The sequence below is a fragment of the Prionailurus bengalensis genome, chromosome B4, assembly GCF_016509475.1.
Source record: "Prionailurus bengalensis isolate Pbe53 chromosome B4, Fcat_Pben_1.1_paternal_pri, whole genome shotgun sequence".
Classification (NCBI taxonomy): domain Eukaryota; kingdom Metazoa; phylum Chordata; class Mammalia; order Carnivora; family Felidae; genus Prionailurus; species Prionailurus bengalensis.
This window is the reverse complement of record NC_057358.1, coordinates 1,050,723-1,068,464: the sequence shown is the minus strand read 5'-3', so window position 1 is coordinate 1,068,464 and position 17,742 is coordinate 1,050,723. Positions and strand designations below refer to the sequence as shown.

Below are 17,742 nucleotides of genomic sequence, written 5' to 3'. Positions count from 1 at the left end.
ACCATGCTTAGTATTTTTAAGAAACCACCAAACCATTCTCCAAAGCAGTTATAATCTCTTATATTCCCATCAGCAATACAGGACATTCTATTCTCTGCATCCTCATTTAGTATGGTCACTGTGTTTAATTTTAGCGGCTCTGGTAGGCGTGCACTATCTTGTTACGGTCTTCATTCACACTTCCCCAGTGATACTGGTGATACTGGTGATACTGCACATCTTTTCCTGTGCTTGTGTGCAATCTAAACATCTTTCTCAGTAAAATGTCTCCTCGCATCTTTTGCCCATTTAATAGGACTTTGGGATTTTACTGCTGAGATCTGAGAGTTCTTCAAATATTCTTCATGAGTTACGCATCAGGTATGTATGTTGCCAATAGTTCTCCCAATCTGTATCTTTTTTTTTTTTTTTTTGTCATTTGTTTTTTATCCCCACAGGGTTTTTCACAAAGCAAAACCTTTAAATTCTGAAGAAATCCCATTGGTCAATTACCTTTCTCCTAGAGATCATACATTTAGAATCATGTCTAAATACTTTTTATCAATCCTATCTCCTAAAAATTTTGTTTTCTTCTTAAAATTATAGCTGTATAGTTTATATTTAAATATACAGACTACTCTGGGTTGATATTTTTAAGGTGCAAAGTTTAGATCCAGGGCTATTTTTGTTTTAGATTTTCTTGTTTTTGCTGGTATCCAATTATTTGAGCACATGTTGAAGACTATCCATCTTACACTGAATTGAGAAAGTTTGACATCTTGCTCAAAAATCGATCGGCTATACACAGGTGGGATTATTTCTTGGCTCTCTATTCTGTTCATCTGATCTATAGATCTCTCTGCCAGTAAGTTGTTGTTGCTGTTTTTTAAGTTTTATTTATTTATCTCTACACCTAACATGGGGCTCAAACCACAACCGTGAGATCAAGATTCAGATGCTCCATTGCCTGGGCCAGGCAGGCTCCCCTGCTGACAACACAGTCGTGACTACCATGCTGTCTTGAAATCATTTAGTGATTACTATCATTTTTTTTCAAAACTGTTTTAGCTATTCTAGTTCTTTTGCCCTTACCATATAAATTTGGAATAATCCTTCCCATATCTACAAAAATCTTCATGGAATTTTAATAGGAATTCTGTTTAACCTGCTCATCAATTTGGAGAGAAGTGGCATCTTTATCATGTTGAGCCTTCCAATCTGTGAATACAGTATATGTCTCAGTTTATTTAGATCATCTTTTCTTCCCTCAGTTTTGTAGACTTCCACATAAAAGTCCTACATATGTCTTTTCAAATTTACACTGAATTGTGTTTTTATTTTCTGAGTAATTTTAAATAACATTGTATTTTTATTTCCATTTTGTGTTAATTGCTGGTATCCTACACTATTGTTGAACTCATTAATTTCAGGAGAGTTTTTGTAGATTCTTTGGCATTTTCTACGTAGACTACTATATCATCTGAAGAAAAAAAAAAGACAGTTTTATTTCTTCCTTTCTGATCCACAGACCGTTATTTCTTTTTCTTATTGATATGGCTAGGAATTCCAGTATTATGTTGTAAACAGTGACAACAAACATCCTGTTTTGTTTTGACCTCAAAGTAAAAACACTCTGTTTATGGCCATTAAGTATGATGCTAGCTGTAGGTTGATTGTAGATTCTGTCTACCAAAACGAGAAGGCTGCCCTCCTGGGAGTGTCATGAATGAGTGTTGAATTTTGTCATCTGTGTTTTCTGCATCACTTAACGGTGTGGATTTTCTTTAGCCTATTAAGAGCTGAATTATACTGATGACTTTCAAATACTAATCCAAATTTACATGCGTGGAATAAGCCCTACTTATGTATAACTTTCTTTAGTGACTGCTCTAGGTATTTTGTTTGTTTCTTTATTTTCGGAGAAACAGTACGAGCAGGGGAGGACGAGAGAGGGGGAGAATCGCAAGCAGGCCCCATGCCATCAGCGCAGAGCCCAACGTGGGGCTCAAACTCACAAATCATGAGATCATGACCTGAAACAAAATCAGGAGTTGGATGTTTAACCAACTGAGCCACCGAGGCACCCCTAGGTAGTTTATTTTCACAACTATCACAGTCTACTGATTCTCAACATTCTACCAGTTCGTGGTCATGTACAGAAACCTCACCTTCCTGTCTCTTCACACTTCCCCATTTGTAACAGTCAAGTGAAATACTTCCTCTACATACACAGAGAACATCAAAGAGCTACACTTCAACCTCCAAACAGAAGAGGAGCGTCTATAGAATTTACCAAAGTTTGTTCTTTCCATTGTTCGTTCTTCCTTCCTGGTGTTCCCACATTGCTTTATATCGTTTCCATTCTGTTTACAGAACTTCCTCTACCTATTCTAGAGAGGCAGGTCTGCTGGTGACAGATCACGTGAAAGATGTTTTCCCTTGATAGAGAATTCTGAGCTGATAGTTCATTTCCTTCAGCACTTGAAAAGTAAGCCACTTCCTTATGGCCTCTATGGTTGCTGACAAGAAATCCACCATCAAATTGTTTTTCCACTACTGGTAAAGTGACATTTCACTCTCGCTGCTTTTTTTGTCATTAGTTCTCAGAAGTTTGACTATGATGTTGTCTTAGCATCAGCATGGATTTGAGTTTTATCCTGTCTGGGTTTCACTAAGCTTCTTGATTCTATATGTTTATGGCTTACCAAATTTAGGAAATATTCAGCCAGTATTTCTTCAGTATGTTTCAGCCCCACTGACTCTCTCCTCTTTCTGGGATGATGACAAGAACAGTGGGTCTTCTGTCACAGTCCCACCAGTCACTGAGGTTTTGTTCACTTTTTCCAGTCTATTTTCTCTGAATTGTTCAAATTGGGCAATTTCTATTTCTTCAGTTTTTCCTATGTTCTTTTCATTCTGCTGTTGTCATCCACTGGGTTTTTTGTTTCAATTAACACTTTTCAGCTCTAAATTTCCATTTGTTTCTTCCTGTGTTTCCTTCCTGAGATTTTAGTGTTTTTGTTCTCCATTTATTTCAAGCATCACTAATTGCTCACTGAAACATTTTCATGATGGCTACTTTAAAATCCCTGTCAAATCATCTGCGATACCTGTGTTGCTGTCCGTGGTCTTTTCTTATTCAAGTTGACATTTTCCCAGTTCTTCATATGACATGTAATTTTCTAGTGAAGCCTCAACATTTTGGATTTGATGTTATCAGACTTGGAATCTGATTTAAGTCTTCTATTACAGCAGGCCTCTAATGATGATGCCCCAGGAACTTGTTTCTGCCAGGTGGACTGAAAAATGGAGATGGAAGTCAGCGCTCTCCGTTCAGCCTCCACTGACCTTGGGTGGAGGTACTCCTCAGTGCTGCTGGCTGGGCTCTAAGTTCAACCTTTCCCTTGGCTTCTACTCACACCACCCTAACTAAACCAGAGGTCCCTTTTACTATACCCGGCATGTCCTCCTTACCACAGGTGGTGGTGAAACTCCTGAATCTCTACTGGGCTTCCCCTGACGCCACTCCAGCAGGAAAGGCACACCCTTATCACGCAAAAGAGATGAAAATCCCACCTCACCCAGGCTTCCCTGGTATTACCCGGCAGAGAGTGTCACCTCAACACAGCTTGTCAAAAGTGAAAGTCCAGATTCCCCATCCAGGCTTTGAGAAGAGTGAGGGTGGGGGCTGCAGTGTTTTCTAAGAGCACCCTGTCTCTAAGGCTGTCCTTTTCCCGGTCTGCTGACTACAGAGAGCAGGCTTTTCTTGAGGTTTCTGATCTGAGCCCTTTGATGTCGCCAGGTTGCTACTTCTTCAGGCCCAAGTCTGGGATATATGTGGCAAAAAGAAACCCAGGGCACTCAGCTCTGTGTCATTTCTCAGGTCCCGATACACCAAGTCACCACACTTTCTTCTCTCCACCTTTCAGTCTTGTATGTTTTCTAACGTCCAGGGTTTTTAGCTATACTTAGCGGAACAGGGAAGGACATCTACTCCATCTTTCCTCAATCACAAAACCAAAGATCTTTTGTGTCTCAAATTACGTATATACAGACCTTGTTTTAAAATGGCAACAAGAGGGGCGCCCCGGGGGGCTCAGCTGGTTAAGCATCTGACTGGCTCAGGTCTTGCAGTTTGTGAGTTTGAGCCCCACATCGGGCTCTCTGCTGTCAGCACGGAGCCTGCTTTGAATCCTCTGTCCCCCTCTCCATGCTCCTCCCCCACGTGTGCTCATGCTCTCTCTCACTCTCTCTCTCAAAATAAACATTAAAAATATATATAGGGGCATCTGGATGGCTCAGTCAGCTAAGCGTCTGACTTCAGCTCAGGTCATGATCTTGTGGTTCATGAGTTCGAGCCCCACATCGTGGTAGAGTCTCTCTCTCTCCCTCCCTCCTTCTGTCTATCCTTTCCCCACTTGCACTCTCTCTCAAAACAAACTTTTTTAAAAAATTAGATATATATACCATATATATACATTAAAAGTGGCAACAAGAAGGGTGCCTGGGTGGCTCAGTCCGTTGAGTCCACCTCTTGACTTAGGCTCAGGTCGTGATCCCAGGGTAATGGGATGGAGCCCCATATCAGGCTCTGCGCCAAATGTGGAGCCTGCTTAAGATTCTCTCTCTCTCTCTGCCCTTCTCCTTTGCTCGCATGCATGCTCTCTCGCTCTCTCTCCCTAAAAAATAAAAAATAAATAAAATAAAATAAAATAAAATGACAAGAAAGTAAGTCTTGCTTTACAACACACTAAAAACTTTCAAATTGGTCAACAAATTGTGTTTTTAGGTTTAAATTCTGAAATCTGTTAATTTATTAAAATTGCCATATATTTTCTATAGCATTACGTAAACAAAATTCAACTGTCAAATCTGAAAAAAAGGACACACAGGGGCACCTGGATGGCTCAACTGGTTAAGCGTCCAACTTCGGCTCAGGTCATAATCTTGCAGTTCGTGGATTCCAGCCCCATGTCTGTGCTGACAGCTCAGAGCCTGGAGCCTGCTTCGGATTCTGTGTCTCCTCCTCTCTCTGCCCCCCCGCACGCTCATGTTCTGTCCCTGTCTCTCAATAATAAATGTTACAAAAACATTTTTTTAATAATAAAATAAAATAAGATAAAATAAGATAAAATTAAATTAAATTAAATTAAAATAAAATAAAAATAAAATAAAATAAAATAAAAAATAAAATAAAATAAAATAAAATAAAATAAAATAAAACTAAGGACACAGAGGGGCACCTGGGGGGGCTCAGTCAGTTGAGCGCCCCAACTTGACTTCAGCTCAAGGACCTCGTTGTGCAACGGTAGCGCGTCTGACTCCAACTTAATTTCAGCTCAGGTCATGATCCAGGGTCATGGGATCAAGCCCCGCGTCAAGCGTCGCACTGAGCATGGAGCCTGCTTAAGATATTCTTTCTCTCTCCCCATCTGCCTCTCCCCAGCTCATGCTCTCTCTAAAACAGAAATAAATAGGGGCGCCTGGGTGGCTCAGTCAGTTAAGCATCCCACTTCAGCTCAGGTCATGATCTCACAGTCTATGAGTTTGAGCCCCGCATCAAGGCTCTGTGCTGACAGCTCAGAGCCTGGAGCCTGCTTCGGATTCTGTGTCTCCCTCTCTCTCTGCCCCTCCCCTGCTCATGCTCTGTCTCTGTCTCAAAAATAAATAAAAAACGTTAAAAAAAAATTTTTTTTAATAAAATAGAAATAAATAAGGGGTGTTTGGGTGGCTTGGTCGGTTAAGCGTCTAACTTCAGCTCAGGTCATGATCTCACAGTTCATGAGTTCGAGCCCCACATCAAGCTCTCTGCTGTCAATACAGAGCCCACTTTGGATCCTGTCTCCCTGTTTCTCTGACCCTCCCTCACTCGCGCTGTATCTCCAAAATAAGTAAATGTTAAAATAAAAATAAAGTAATATTAAAAAGGACACGTAGAAATAAGATTACTGTATTTTTTGTCTCCAAAATTTTCATTTGTTTTTTTTTTTTTAATCTTCTACTTCCCTCACTTTTTTGGATATTCTATGTGTCAAAGCAAGTCACGAGGCCAACCCAGACTCAAGTGGAGGACTAACAGACTTAACCTCCTGAAACAAAAAGAATGAGAAAGAGTTTGTAGCCATCTTTCATCCATCACACCTCACTCCATTTACCAATTCTGGCTATACAATGAATACCATTCTGCTTCCCTAAAAAAAGTGTCAGTGAATGGAACTGGTTTTGCCATTTCACACACTATGTGGAATAAAATGGATATAAATGAGCCGCTGAGCTAAACACCTACTCAGAATAAAATCCAGCGAAGAGCACCACAGTTAAGAATGTGAGTTTTATAGCCACGCAAACCCCTCCCGTCAACTCTTCAAAGCACTGGCTTTTTTGTCATGAAGCCGCAGCTCAAATGTTACCTTGTCAAAACAGCTTCCTCCGACCACTGCCAGTCGCAGCACCGCATGACCCTCACCACCTTTGTGGTTTACTCACTTAATGAGTGTTTCCCCCACGGCACCATCAACACCAGGAGGACTGGAACATTATTTTGGCTCGCTACTGCCCATGGGTCCCACCACATTGCCTGCCGTAAGTACATCCCCAAAGATTTGATGAATGTGTAAGTGAATGAAAGAGCACTACATCCGCCACTAAGCTGTGTAATCTCTGCCAACTTACTTAACCACCTTCCTAAAGCTTCATTCCATCACCTGTAAAGCAGGGATAGCAACAGCATTTATTTCATTAAGTCATTCATCAAATAATCTTCAAGTTCATAAATATACTAGGTACTGGGAATATGGCAGTAAACTAAACAGACTTGGTCTGTACTTTCAGGTTACTTAGAGTTCTAAGACAGACCTTAAATATAATCTCATAATCTATTACAGAAATTATAAACTGGGATGAGTGTTTATATTTGTGTGAAAGACACAGACAGATATTATGAGGAAAAAAAAAAGATACCGGCTGAAGAGTTAGGAAGACTTTTCTGAGAAACTGACATTTAAATTGAGACTGAAGAATTAGTGTTAACCATGTGGAAAACAGAGGAGTGGGTATTCCAGGAACAGGAACAGCATGTGCAAATGCCCAGAGCTGGGAATAAGATTAGTTTATCAGAGACACTAAAAAAAAAAGATAACGTGGCTAAAACATTGCAAACAATGGAGAGAATGGTACAAGGTAAGTGGGAGAGGGAGGCTTAGATTCTGTTCATGTTTACATTTTATCCTAAAACAAAAATGAAGCCACTTCAAAGTGTTAAATAAGAGACACTAGATTTGCATTAAAAATCACTCTTGCTGGTGTGTGGGAAACATGTAGAAAAATCAGATGACTAAGAATGGAGCAGTTAGGAAGTTAATAAAATAGTCCAGGCAATTAATTATGATCCTTAAAATTAGAGGGTACATGAATGGACTGGGGTGTGGAGGGTGGGTGCGTAGAGAGAGGTCAAGAACAGCCTTCATTTCTGAGGTAAGAAGTAGGTGAAACAAGTATCAGATTATTGAGATGAGGAAGCAGACCAGGAGAAGAAATCAAGACCTAAACATGGAACATTTTATGTTTGCAAAAATTGCCTTTGAAATATTTAGAACACAAAGGAGGAAGGAGGTACTTAAGTCTGGAGATGAGAACTGGCCTGCATTTATAAATCTGGGAGAGGTCTACACTGAAAGTAAAAATGGGCATCTGGACTCCATCGGGCCTCCGGACCCAACGCCTTACCAAACATCACTTTTTTAACAAGAAGGAAAAAAAAGAGTTTACAACGAACACTACTGAGAGAGAGAAACAACACATAATAGAACTGGCACTCCCTTAAATGCCATGCAGAAAAATTATTTCTGACTGAAAAATTAAAAACAAATTTTTCAGGGGCGCCTGGGTGGCTCAGTTGGTTGTGCATGCGACTTCGGCTCAGGTCACGACCTCTCGGTTTGTGAGTTTGAGCCCGTCGGGCTCTGTGCTAATAGCTTGGAGCCTGGAGCCTGCTTCGCATTCTGTGTCTCCCTCTCTCTCTACCACCCCTCCCCTGCTTGTGCTGTCTTTCTCTGTCTCTCAAAAATGAATAGTAAAAAAAAAAAAAAAGTGTTTTTTTAACAAATTTTTCAAATGTTTATTTTTAAGAAAGAGAGATAGAGGGACAGAGAGAGAGAGAGAGAGAGAGAGAGAGAGAGAATGAGAATGAGCGGGGGAAGGGCAGAAAGAGAGGAAGACACAGAACCCAAAGCAGGCTCCGGGCTCTGAGTTGTCAGCACCGAGCCCAACACAGGGCTTGAACCTGTGAACCGTGAGATCATGACCTGAGCCAAAGTTGGATGCTTAACCAAATGAGCCATCCAGGTACCTGAAAGAATAAAATTTTTAATGAAATTTAGGTTTGAAAATTTGAGAAATTAGAGATAGTTGAAATAAAGACGTAAAGAAAAATAACGGCAGAACCTGTATAAGCAGATTTTTATATACACAAAGATTACACTGATGATAAATTTCATAAATTTGAATGTAACAAAATTAAACTGTTAAACAAGTCACATGATCCCACTTAAGAGTATTTCAGTAATTCATTATTTTTTCAAAGTTTTATTTAAGTAATCTCTACACCCCACGTTGAGCTTGAACTCAGGACCCCAAGATCAAGACTCACAAGCCCTTCCCACTGAGCCAGCCAGGCACCTCTCAGTAATTTTTCTTAATGGAAACATTTAGGAATTAGTTAACTGTGCCATCTACGAAAAAAAAAAATTGGCCAAGAAATCAAACTGACTTAATGGAATCTTACTCCGAAATTATATTCTTCATAGAAATATAGGGAGACAGAATTGTTTTTCAGTGATTACACATTAAATTAATAACCTCATTAAGCATCTCACCTGGTATTTTGTAAAGGAAGAAAAATATCAAACCCCTGTGAAATCGGTCCTGAGAGAGCCTCAGAGAAATAAGATTTTATCTTTACACATTTCAATCAAGTAAATAAAACAGTAAAGGGTGTTTCTTTCCTCTCTGAAAACCTGAATCAGTGGAATCATTCTGGTAAGTATATGCTGGAAAGTTAATGCATTTCAAAGATTCTACAAGTTGGTTATAGACATGCAAAAACTGCAAGATCAACCCTCCTTTCACCTCAAAGTTGTAGGTGTTCTGGTTTTTGGGTTTTTTCTTGTTTTTTTTTTTTGTTTTTTTTTTTTTAATCATATCTACACCAAACGTGAGGCTTGAACTCATGACCCTGAGATCAGAAGTCACATGCTCTACAGACTGAGCTGGATGGGCACCCCTCAAAGTCGTAGGTTCTGAATCAATGATTTTCTCTCTCAAGTGTCATACCACTGGCTTTCCAACTCTGTACTCTCAGCAGGAAATAAGCAGTCTTCTATTCAACTAACTTAAAAATCTTCACCCTCTGCCTTTCACTGGAGCTTTAAGCTCCCTCCTCCCCACGTGGTGTTGTTCTGGGCTCTGCTTGCTTCTGTCACTTCACCAAATAGTCCATATCCTGGTAATCTTTTCACACATACCAATTTCCAACCAACTATATACACTTCAAACAATTATAAACCACAAATGCGGAACAGGCTCTGGCTCTCCAAAACCTGGCATCGAATGGAGATTTCTCACCCTGAGCAATGTTTATCCCTTAGTAACTTTCAAAGCTTTGTGAGAAGCCATCTCGAAGGGCAGTGCTAGTCACGGTGTTATCAGCACCCAGATTACCCGGCCGATTCAGATTCGGCCTCTTCCGCTCGCTTCCACAGCCACATCCACCAGGCTCCCAGAACTGCACTGGTAGGTTCCTCCAGTCCTTCTAGCTTCCTTTAAGTCTCTTCTCTTTTCCCATTGATAATCTTCCCATCACAATTTTCTCCCTGAACCTTCTCTAAAATTTGCTCTCGTCCTCTTCATTCACATCCTCCACCTCCTCCAGCAGTCTTCGCTGGTGCCAACACCCCTTCCTTCCGCACCAGACCCTCCTGGAGGAGAACACGGCCCAGTCTGGCTCGGGGACCAAAGTATGTATTGCCTTCACCTCAGCATAAGTCAGTATTAGTATCAACTTTACAGAAATGCTTGAAAAGTTTAAGGATTTTTCAGGTTGAGATCATGGAGAGAGAGGCAAGGAAGCTGCAGGTGTTTGAAAAAGGAATATTGAAGTGATATAGCATGGAATCCAAGCTAGACAAGGCAAGCTAGACAAGGAAGGAAGTGCAGATGGAAAGTACTGGAGAGACACTGGTAACAGATGGAAAACTACCACGAAGGTTTGGTGTGAGGCTCACACGGATCGGTAAAAACAGCCACTAATGTCCAACATCCCTGAGGTACGGTTCCCAACTATTTAATAGGCCAAACACTTTACTGAAGTAGTCATAGAACTCTGGGAGGGGCAGAGAAAGGAAAAAAAAAAAAAAACTGTAAATGAGAAAAAAACTTCTTCACTCTAAAAATTATCTGTTATAATCAACGTTAAAGGTAATGTCGTTTTACCTAAATGCAAACAAAAACAAAAGCCTGAAATTCCAAAAGATAATTACTTTTCTTCAAAATATTCACATTAACCATTATTAAAGGGCAGACCACATTAACAAGGCTTACGAAAAAAAAAAAATCCTACTTCTTCAAGCATGGGACATGAACTCACGACCCAGAGATTAAGAGTCGCCCTCTCTACCAACTAACTGAACCAGCCAGGTGCCCTAACCCTCCTAGTTTTTGAAACATTTTTTTCAAGGAAGTATGACTAAGTTTGGAAGTTCCCTCCAAAACTCCAACCTCCCTGTCCCACCATGCAAATACACGTATTTAATATAAACTCTCCTGCCCTTGTCACATGCTGTCACATGCGTATTACCCCATTTACAAAACATTACTCACAACTGTATACATATCCACTGGGACTTTTAAACATTTTCTTTCAGCAAGAAAAGAACACTTGAGTAGTTAATTTCATGAATGCTAATCATATGCAAAAGCATGGTCAAAAAATGTAATCTCTGTGTGGCACTTAAAAGTATAAAACGCGAGGGGCGCCTGGGTGGCTCAGTCAGTCAAAGTGTCCGACTCTTGATTTCATCTCAGGTCCTGATCCCGGGGTCGTGGGATCCAGCCCTGCAATGGGCTTCAGGCTGGGTGTGGAACCTGCTAAAGATTTTTTCTTTCCTTTTTTTCTTTTTCTTTCTTTCTTTCTTTCTTTCTTTCTTTCTTTCTTTCTTTCTCTCTCTCTCTCTCCCTGCTAAAGATTTTCTTTCTTTTCTTCCTTCCTTCCTTTTCTCTCTCTCCCCGCCCCCCCTTTTCCCCCTCCTCTGCTTGTGTGCGTTCTCTCTCCAAAAAAAATAAAATAGGCATGTCTTTTAGAAAAAATAAAAAGAAAGTGAAAGTGTAAAATGTGACTGAATTTCCCCAAGAAGCTCAATAAAGTTCCTGACATTTTATGGTTCAAGCCCTGTGACCTGCATTCCTCGCGGGACGAAACACCAAACCCAACTGCTGAGCAGTATCTACGCAGAGGGGAAACCCCAAAAACCGGTCATCGTTCTCAACCTGCCTAAACTGTTTTGCCATTGATCTAGATGAAGGCTCGGAATACATGCTTTCACTTCTGTGAAAGACACTGAACTGGGGGACATCACTGACCGGAAAATAACCGCCAAGGTTTTTCAAGAGCAAGTGCAAAACAAATGAACGGGCTAACAGAGCTACCCCGAAACAAAGTGCCAGAGGAGACTGAGAGGAGAGGAAGCAGCGTCGTGCGGGGGGCTCCGCGAGAACGCGTGGCACACGTACACACAGCATGACCTTCTCAATAACAAACCGAAGCCAGGAAATGTCGCACAGCGGGTGTTTAATGTGGCCGGGGTCCGCTACTCCCCGTGTCCTTGGGCACCACTCCCCCTCGGCCGGACCCCGTCTAGGCACCGCGTTCGAGCTGCGCTAGGAATCCGGACACCAGCACTCGCTCGCAAGGAACCCATGCCAGCGAGAGGGGTGTGCGGAGGAGGGGGACCCCCCTCGACGCCGCTTTATTCCTGGGACACTCCAAAGGTCACAACCTAGAGGCCGCTGGAACCGGAATAAAGGAAACTTCCCAACAAGCCTCTCTCCTAGGACGAGGCCGGACCTCCGGCCTCTCAGCTCCTGCCGACGGCGGAGCCGAGGGGAGACCGAGGGGGACGCCCGGGGTCCCTGAAACGGACCGACCCCAGCCCTCGCCCCGCAACAGGGCGCGCGGGCTCGGGAGGAGTCGGCGGGGGCGCGGGGAGGCCAGGCCCCACCCGCACGCCCCCAACCCCGCTCGGAGACCGCGGCCCGCCTGCACCGGGGCCATAGTCCCGGGAGGAAAATGACCTCCCGGAACTCACCTGTCCTGCCGCCGCCGAGCCCGCCGACCCCCAATGACAACCGGGCCGTGTGTTACCGCCCGTCCGTTCTCAACCTCGCGGCACTCGACACACACTGGGAGACGCTGGACACCAAGTCTCCGCCCTGGCGCGGCCCCGCGACCCGGCACCCTGACGCCCCGCACTTCCGGCACCGCCGGAAGCTCCGGCCTCGCCTCGCGCCCAGGCCGCCGGAAGTCCCAACACAGCCTCCGCCCTGCGCCGGAAGTCCCGTCCGCGGCCGGCGCCTCGGCCCGGGCCGCCGGAAGTCCCTCCCCTCCCTCTGCTCGCGCCGGAAGTCCCGCGTCCGCCCGCGCTGCCGGGGCCGGGGCGAGTGGGGATCCCGGGTCAGCGGGGACGCGGGGGCGCGGCTCGGCCCCCGGGACTGCGTGCCCGGGCCCCGCGGGGCCGGTGCTCGCCTGGAGGCGCGGCCCGAGGGTCCTAGCCGCGGCCGGGGAGGCGCCGGCAGGGCTCACACCGGCGCGGCCCACGGTACTCACGGCGGCGGGCTCCCGTGGGGGTCCCGGGCCCCCACAGGTTCGCATCCATCGGCTCGGGCCGTGGAGGGGGCTGGCGGCCGTCCAGCCCCGCGTGCTCCCCGCGGCCCCACGGTTCCTCGCGCGGCTCTTCCCCGCGCAGCCGAGACGCAGGAGGCTGCTGGTCCGCGCGGGCGCCCGGTGGAGGTAGAACTATTAATATTGCAGCTCATCTGCAGAGGATGACTCATCCGCTTTCCTTTCTGAAATATTTGTTCGCCATTGGCTAAAAAGAAAAAACAAAATCAGCTGCTCACTGCAAAAGGTGGGACTTTGTCGTCTCTGGTCTAGGCTGGAAAAGGGACAGAAGACTGGAGTCCTTAGGCGGGTGACCATCCTCTGCTCTACAGACAGCTCTACCTAGGCGTTGAAAGCTTACCTGGATTAAATCAGAAGTGTGGAAACATTTTCCATATATGTGGGTCAACATTCTTGCTCTTTCCTTTAAACACAAAAGCTCACCATTCAAATTCAAGAAGCCCTGATGAGAATGTTGCACCAAAAACAAATTTGACGTATTTGGAGATCCAAGTAACCACAAATTATGTAGAATAAATCCTGAAGTTATTTATGCATTAAGTGTAGCAAAAGCTTAGCCCTAAGAAAGAATTCTGTAAGAAACTAAGTGTTTCAAACTTTTGGAGGTTGTGGCAAACATTTAACAGGGAAGAGAGATTTTCCTCTACTCTGCAGGGTTCTTCTGGCTGGTCAAAGAATTCAACTGACATGAGACAGATTAGCAGGAAAATATAAAATTTAATTAGTAATGATTTATTAATTCACGAGGAAGTCACGTAAACATGAGAGCTTCTAAAGACAGGGAAAATGAGATGCCTATGTCATCCTGAAACCAAGGAGAAGGGGTAGGGGCCTGGGACTTCAAAGGGAAGAAAGCAATGTTTGCTGAGCCATCCAGAAACAATGGAACAGAGAGGACTTTGATTAGTTTGCTAGTTTCCTCCCTGTCCACCATAGCTAGGTCATATTCTACAGTAACTTGTGTGGTGATAGCTTCTTTCCTGGAACAGGTCTTCTGTCTTAAATCTTTTAGGCAGTTTGGGAGAAGGGAGAAGCTGTCAGAGTTTCTGAGTCTTTTCATCTTTGCTTGTTTACAGCTCAAAATAGTCTTCATGCCTAAGTGGCACATCTTGGGGTGGCAAATTTTGGTTCCCTACATAGTCAGATAACAATTTTATTTAGCACCTAATGTGCAGAAGGCATTCTCCTGGGCATAGCAGCAGATAGAAAAGCTTTATGAACAAAACCATCTCCAGGGAACTCACATGCTTATATGCAGTTTTACTTTGCACAGCATCTAGTTTGAATGAAGCCTAGGATGTTGTCAATTGAGGTAATTTTTTTCTTTGATATATTTATATCAAAGATATATATATTTCTTTGATATATTTTTTCTTTGATATATTCCATAAAAGTCACTATATCTAAATGAGTGCATCAATGAGGTGTCACAAAACTAACGATGGAAAGGAGTCAACACTTTGAGGCCCTACTGTGCGCCAGGCACTTCGCATGTTTGATAATTTATTTAACCCTCAAAACAGTAAAATAAAAATTATCCTAACTTGAATTCTAGGTTAGCATGAAAATGTTAAAATTACTTGTCACAGGTCAAAAAGCTAGTATTCAGTGGAACAAAGATTAGGTTAAAATCCAGGTCCACATCAGAGCTCACATTTCTACCATATATTCCTCTGATGAGGCTACTGTAACAAAATACCACAAACTAGGTGGCTTAAACAATAGAAATTTATTGTCTCAGGTCTGGAGGCTCGAAGTCCAAGATCAAGGTGTTGTCAGGGTCGTTTCCTTCTGAGAGCTGTGAGAGAGTCTATGCCTCTCCTAGCTTCTGGTGGTTCGCCAGCAATCTGGCGCCCCTTGGCTTGTGGCAGCCGTAACTGCAGTCCTCACCTGGCATTCTCCCTGTGTGAGGATCTGTCTCCTCAATGGGCGTTCTTTCTCTACAGTCATATTAGATTAAGGGGTCCCTCTGCCGCCACCATGACTTCACCTTAATGAATTATATTTTTAACAACCCTTTTTCCAAATATGATGACATTCTTAGGTTCTGGGAGTTAGAACTTCCAACATAATGCATTTGGGGATTTGGGATACAATTCGGCCCATAACACACTGCCTCCTGAAATAGATTCTCCATGTAATTAAAAACAAACACACACAAAGCTAGTCTAAATTGTAGAAGGTTGTGACTGCAATCCTGGTATCCAATTACACAGTCCAATTACAGCAGAAGCTGTAGGAAGTACCCTTCCCATAAACCAAGTTTTCTGCCTTCTCACCAGCCCACCCATGCAAGATGCACATGATTTACCCCCATCAGGAGAGAGCTGAAAAGGGGCACCTGGATGGCTCAGTTAAGCATCAGATTCTTGATCTCAGCTCAGGTCTTGATCTCAGGGTCATGAGTCCAAGCCCTGTGTTAGGCTCTGTGCTGAGTGTGAAGCCTACTTAAAAAAAAAGAGAGAGCTGAATTTAATAAAATTCAATATAAGCATGGTTTGATAAGGTTGATAAGATTTGTTGGGTATTAGACCATGTGTTTAATCCTCGATTATTTTATTTGTGCCTCAAACACCTAGGTGTTTATGTTATACTGTATGAGCTAGTTGAGTAATGTTACTTCATAATCATTACCAAATTGTTTCCTATATGTGTGTTACATGTGATATATATAATATTTTTTTATTGAGGAACACCATATTTAGCACTTCATTCAGATTTCTGCTCAAACATCACCACCTTGGGGATGTTTTCCTTATTTATTTTTAGATAGTTATTGTCCATCCCTTAACCGTACTTTATTTTTCTTTATGGTACTTATCACCTCTTGACATTATTTGTGTGTTTGTTTACTGTTTCCCCTACTCGAATGTAAATCCTAAAAGCAGTCATTTTTTTCTGTCTTGTTCACTGTTACAGTCCCATGACTTGGAACAGTGCTTGGGACATAGTATGCGCGCGCGCACACACACACACACACGAAGTTTGCTAAAGGGTATTCTCCCAAATATATAGACTCCTCAATGGCAGAGGTCAAGTTTTCCAATTCCTTTTATCTATCAGATGCATGCAGTTCTGTACAAGAAAAAGGAGAAAACCATGATCAGCTGGAATATAATCACCTGAACAACTACTCAGTCCCTTTCTCCTACCCATACCTGCCCTCCCTAGGATAGGAGGAAAGTTAATTCACAGTTCGTGGACCAAATGGTCCAGTCCACACCATGGAACTTCACCAGTACTGTTTTCCTGACCCAAGTCACCTGTCCCTCATCCATGACACTGTAAACAGGTACTGACCTGTTTCTCACTTCAAAACCTTAGTCTCTATATCAGGTCTCACCCAGTACATACTTGCCATATTTTCTCTACCTGAATAGAGCTTGTTACCTTGTGTGCTGTCCATGTGCTAAATGAAAAGGAACAGTTGTTCTAATCTCACAGTGAGTGTATTTTTGGTCTTCCAGCTGTTTTTAGGAATATGTTTGGTTCAAGTCAAGAAAGGTTTTCATGGGTGTTTTGTTTTTTAATTTGTAAGTAATCCTTACTTACAAGTAAGGATGTGGGGCTTGAACTTAGCACCCCAAGATCAGGAGTTACACAGTCCATCCACCGACTGAGCCAGCCAGGCACCACAGTTCTCATGGGTTTGAATAAAACAAATCGGCATTGTTCTCATCATGAAACCCAGATTCTTACAAAGTGAGGGAATTATTTGAGGTAAAAAATGTTAGGAAACTCTACTTAATGAACAACCGAACATGTACTATAAACCTGTTCCAAATGAGGTTAGAAAACTCTGTTGATCAAAAGTACATATAAATGAACAAATATCGTGAGTAGCTCTGTACCAGTCTCCAAGTCACATAGCTGATGTCCTTTTTTTCTTTATCAATACCACGTAATTTGTAACCCAAGAGCATTCACATTATTAAAAATAGCAGTGCCCAGCCATTGACTGAGGCATTGTTATTTATGGGAAGAGGAACTCCAATATATTTAGCAAAGCAGCCAAAGGTAATAGAGCAAGACGCTGAGCTCTCTTTTTGTTAATATTAACTATGCAAGAAACCCAATACTCAAACAGCTCTACAGTGAACTTTGCTAAAAAGCAGAACTTAAAACCAAACAACTATATGATCTGAATAGATAGGCCTAAACACTTACAATGTAATATGGGCTCCCTTTGTTGTATGTTTTGAATTCTGCATCTCTTCGTGTCTATCAAGCTTATATATAAAGATTTCCTGATAGGGACATGATTGCCCCCAGTATGATGTCATTACTTTGCATAACTTGACATCTTCAAAGTTAAAGTGATGGAATGCAAATACTGTGGTATGTTAGTAAGTCTGGAGTGTTTGGTCACATCATTCGTCGCGTTATAAAAGGGAGCCAAAAAAAAAAAAGTACATCATCTCTGAACTTCAGTTTCTTCATACAAGTAAGGATACCATCCTGTAGACTTTCTTAAGGATAAAGTGAAGTAATAGACATAAAAAGCACATAGCAGGGTGTCTAATGCAAATCTCCACTAGAAGGGAACATAAAGACCATCTAACCTTCAATCACAGATAAAGGTGAGAAGGCCAGAGGTTCTAGTACAGCGTTACTCAGCAGCAAGCAGCGAAGCCCAGGTAGGGACTGAGGTCGTCCAAGATCAGGGGGCTTCCAATGCACCTGCAGTTATCATTCAGTGGGCCATGGACTCCTGTGGCTCCCCAAACCCTTCCAGGCTCCATTAGGGCACAATGAATTTCTGCCTCGTACTAGGATGTGAATTGCCTTTTTCACCCTCATGCTCTCCTGAG

At 42.8% G+C, this 17,742-nt stretch overlaps 1 protein-coding gene across 7 annotated transcripts in view; it reads right to left on the bottom strand.

Annotated features, from left to right (window-relative positions):
• Positions 1-13,062, bottom strand: part of WDR37 (WD repeat domain 37) — a 63,964-nt gene extending 50,902 nt beyond the window's left edge. For 2 of the 7 annotated variants that reach the window (XM_043562989.1, XM_043562990.1), the window contains exon 1: positions 12,339-12,530. The gene's annotated coding sequence lies outside the window, so the exon portion shown is untranslated. Of the gene's footprint in view, positions 1-12,338; positions 12,533-12,856 lie in introns of those variants that run through there. The other 5 variants (XM_043562985.1, XM_043562984.1, XM_043562983.1 and 2 more) reach the window with 5 other exon arrangements.
• Between the last annotated feature and the right edge of the window lie 4,680 nt (positions 13,063-17,742).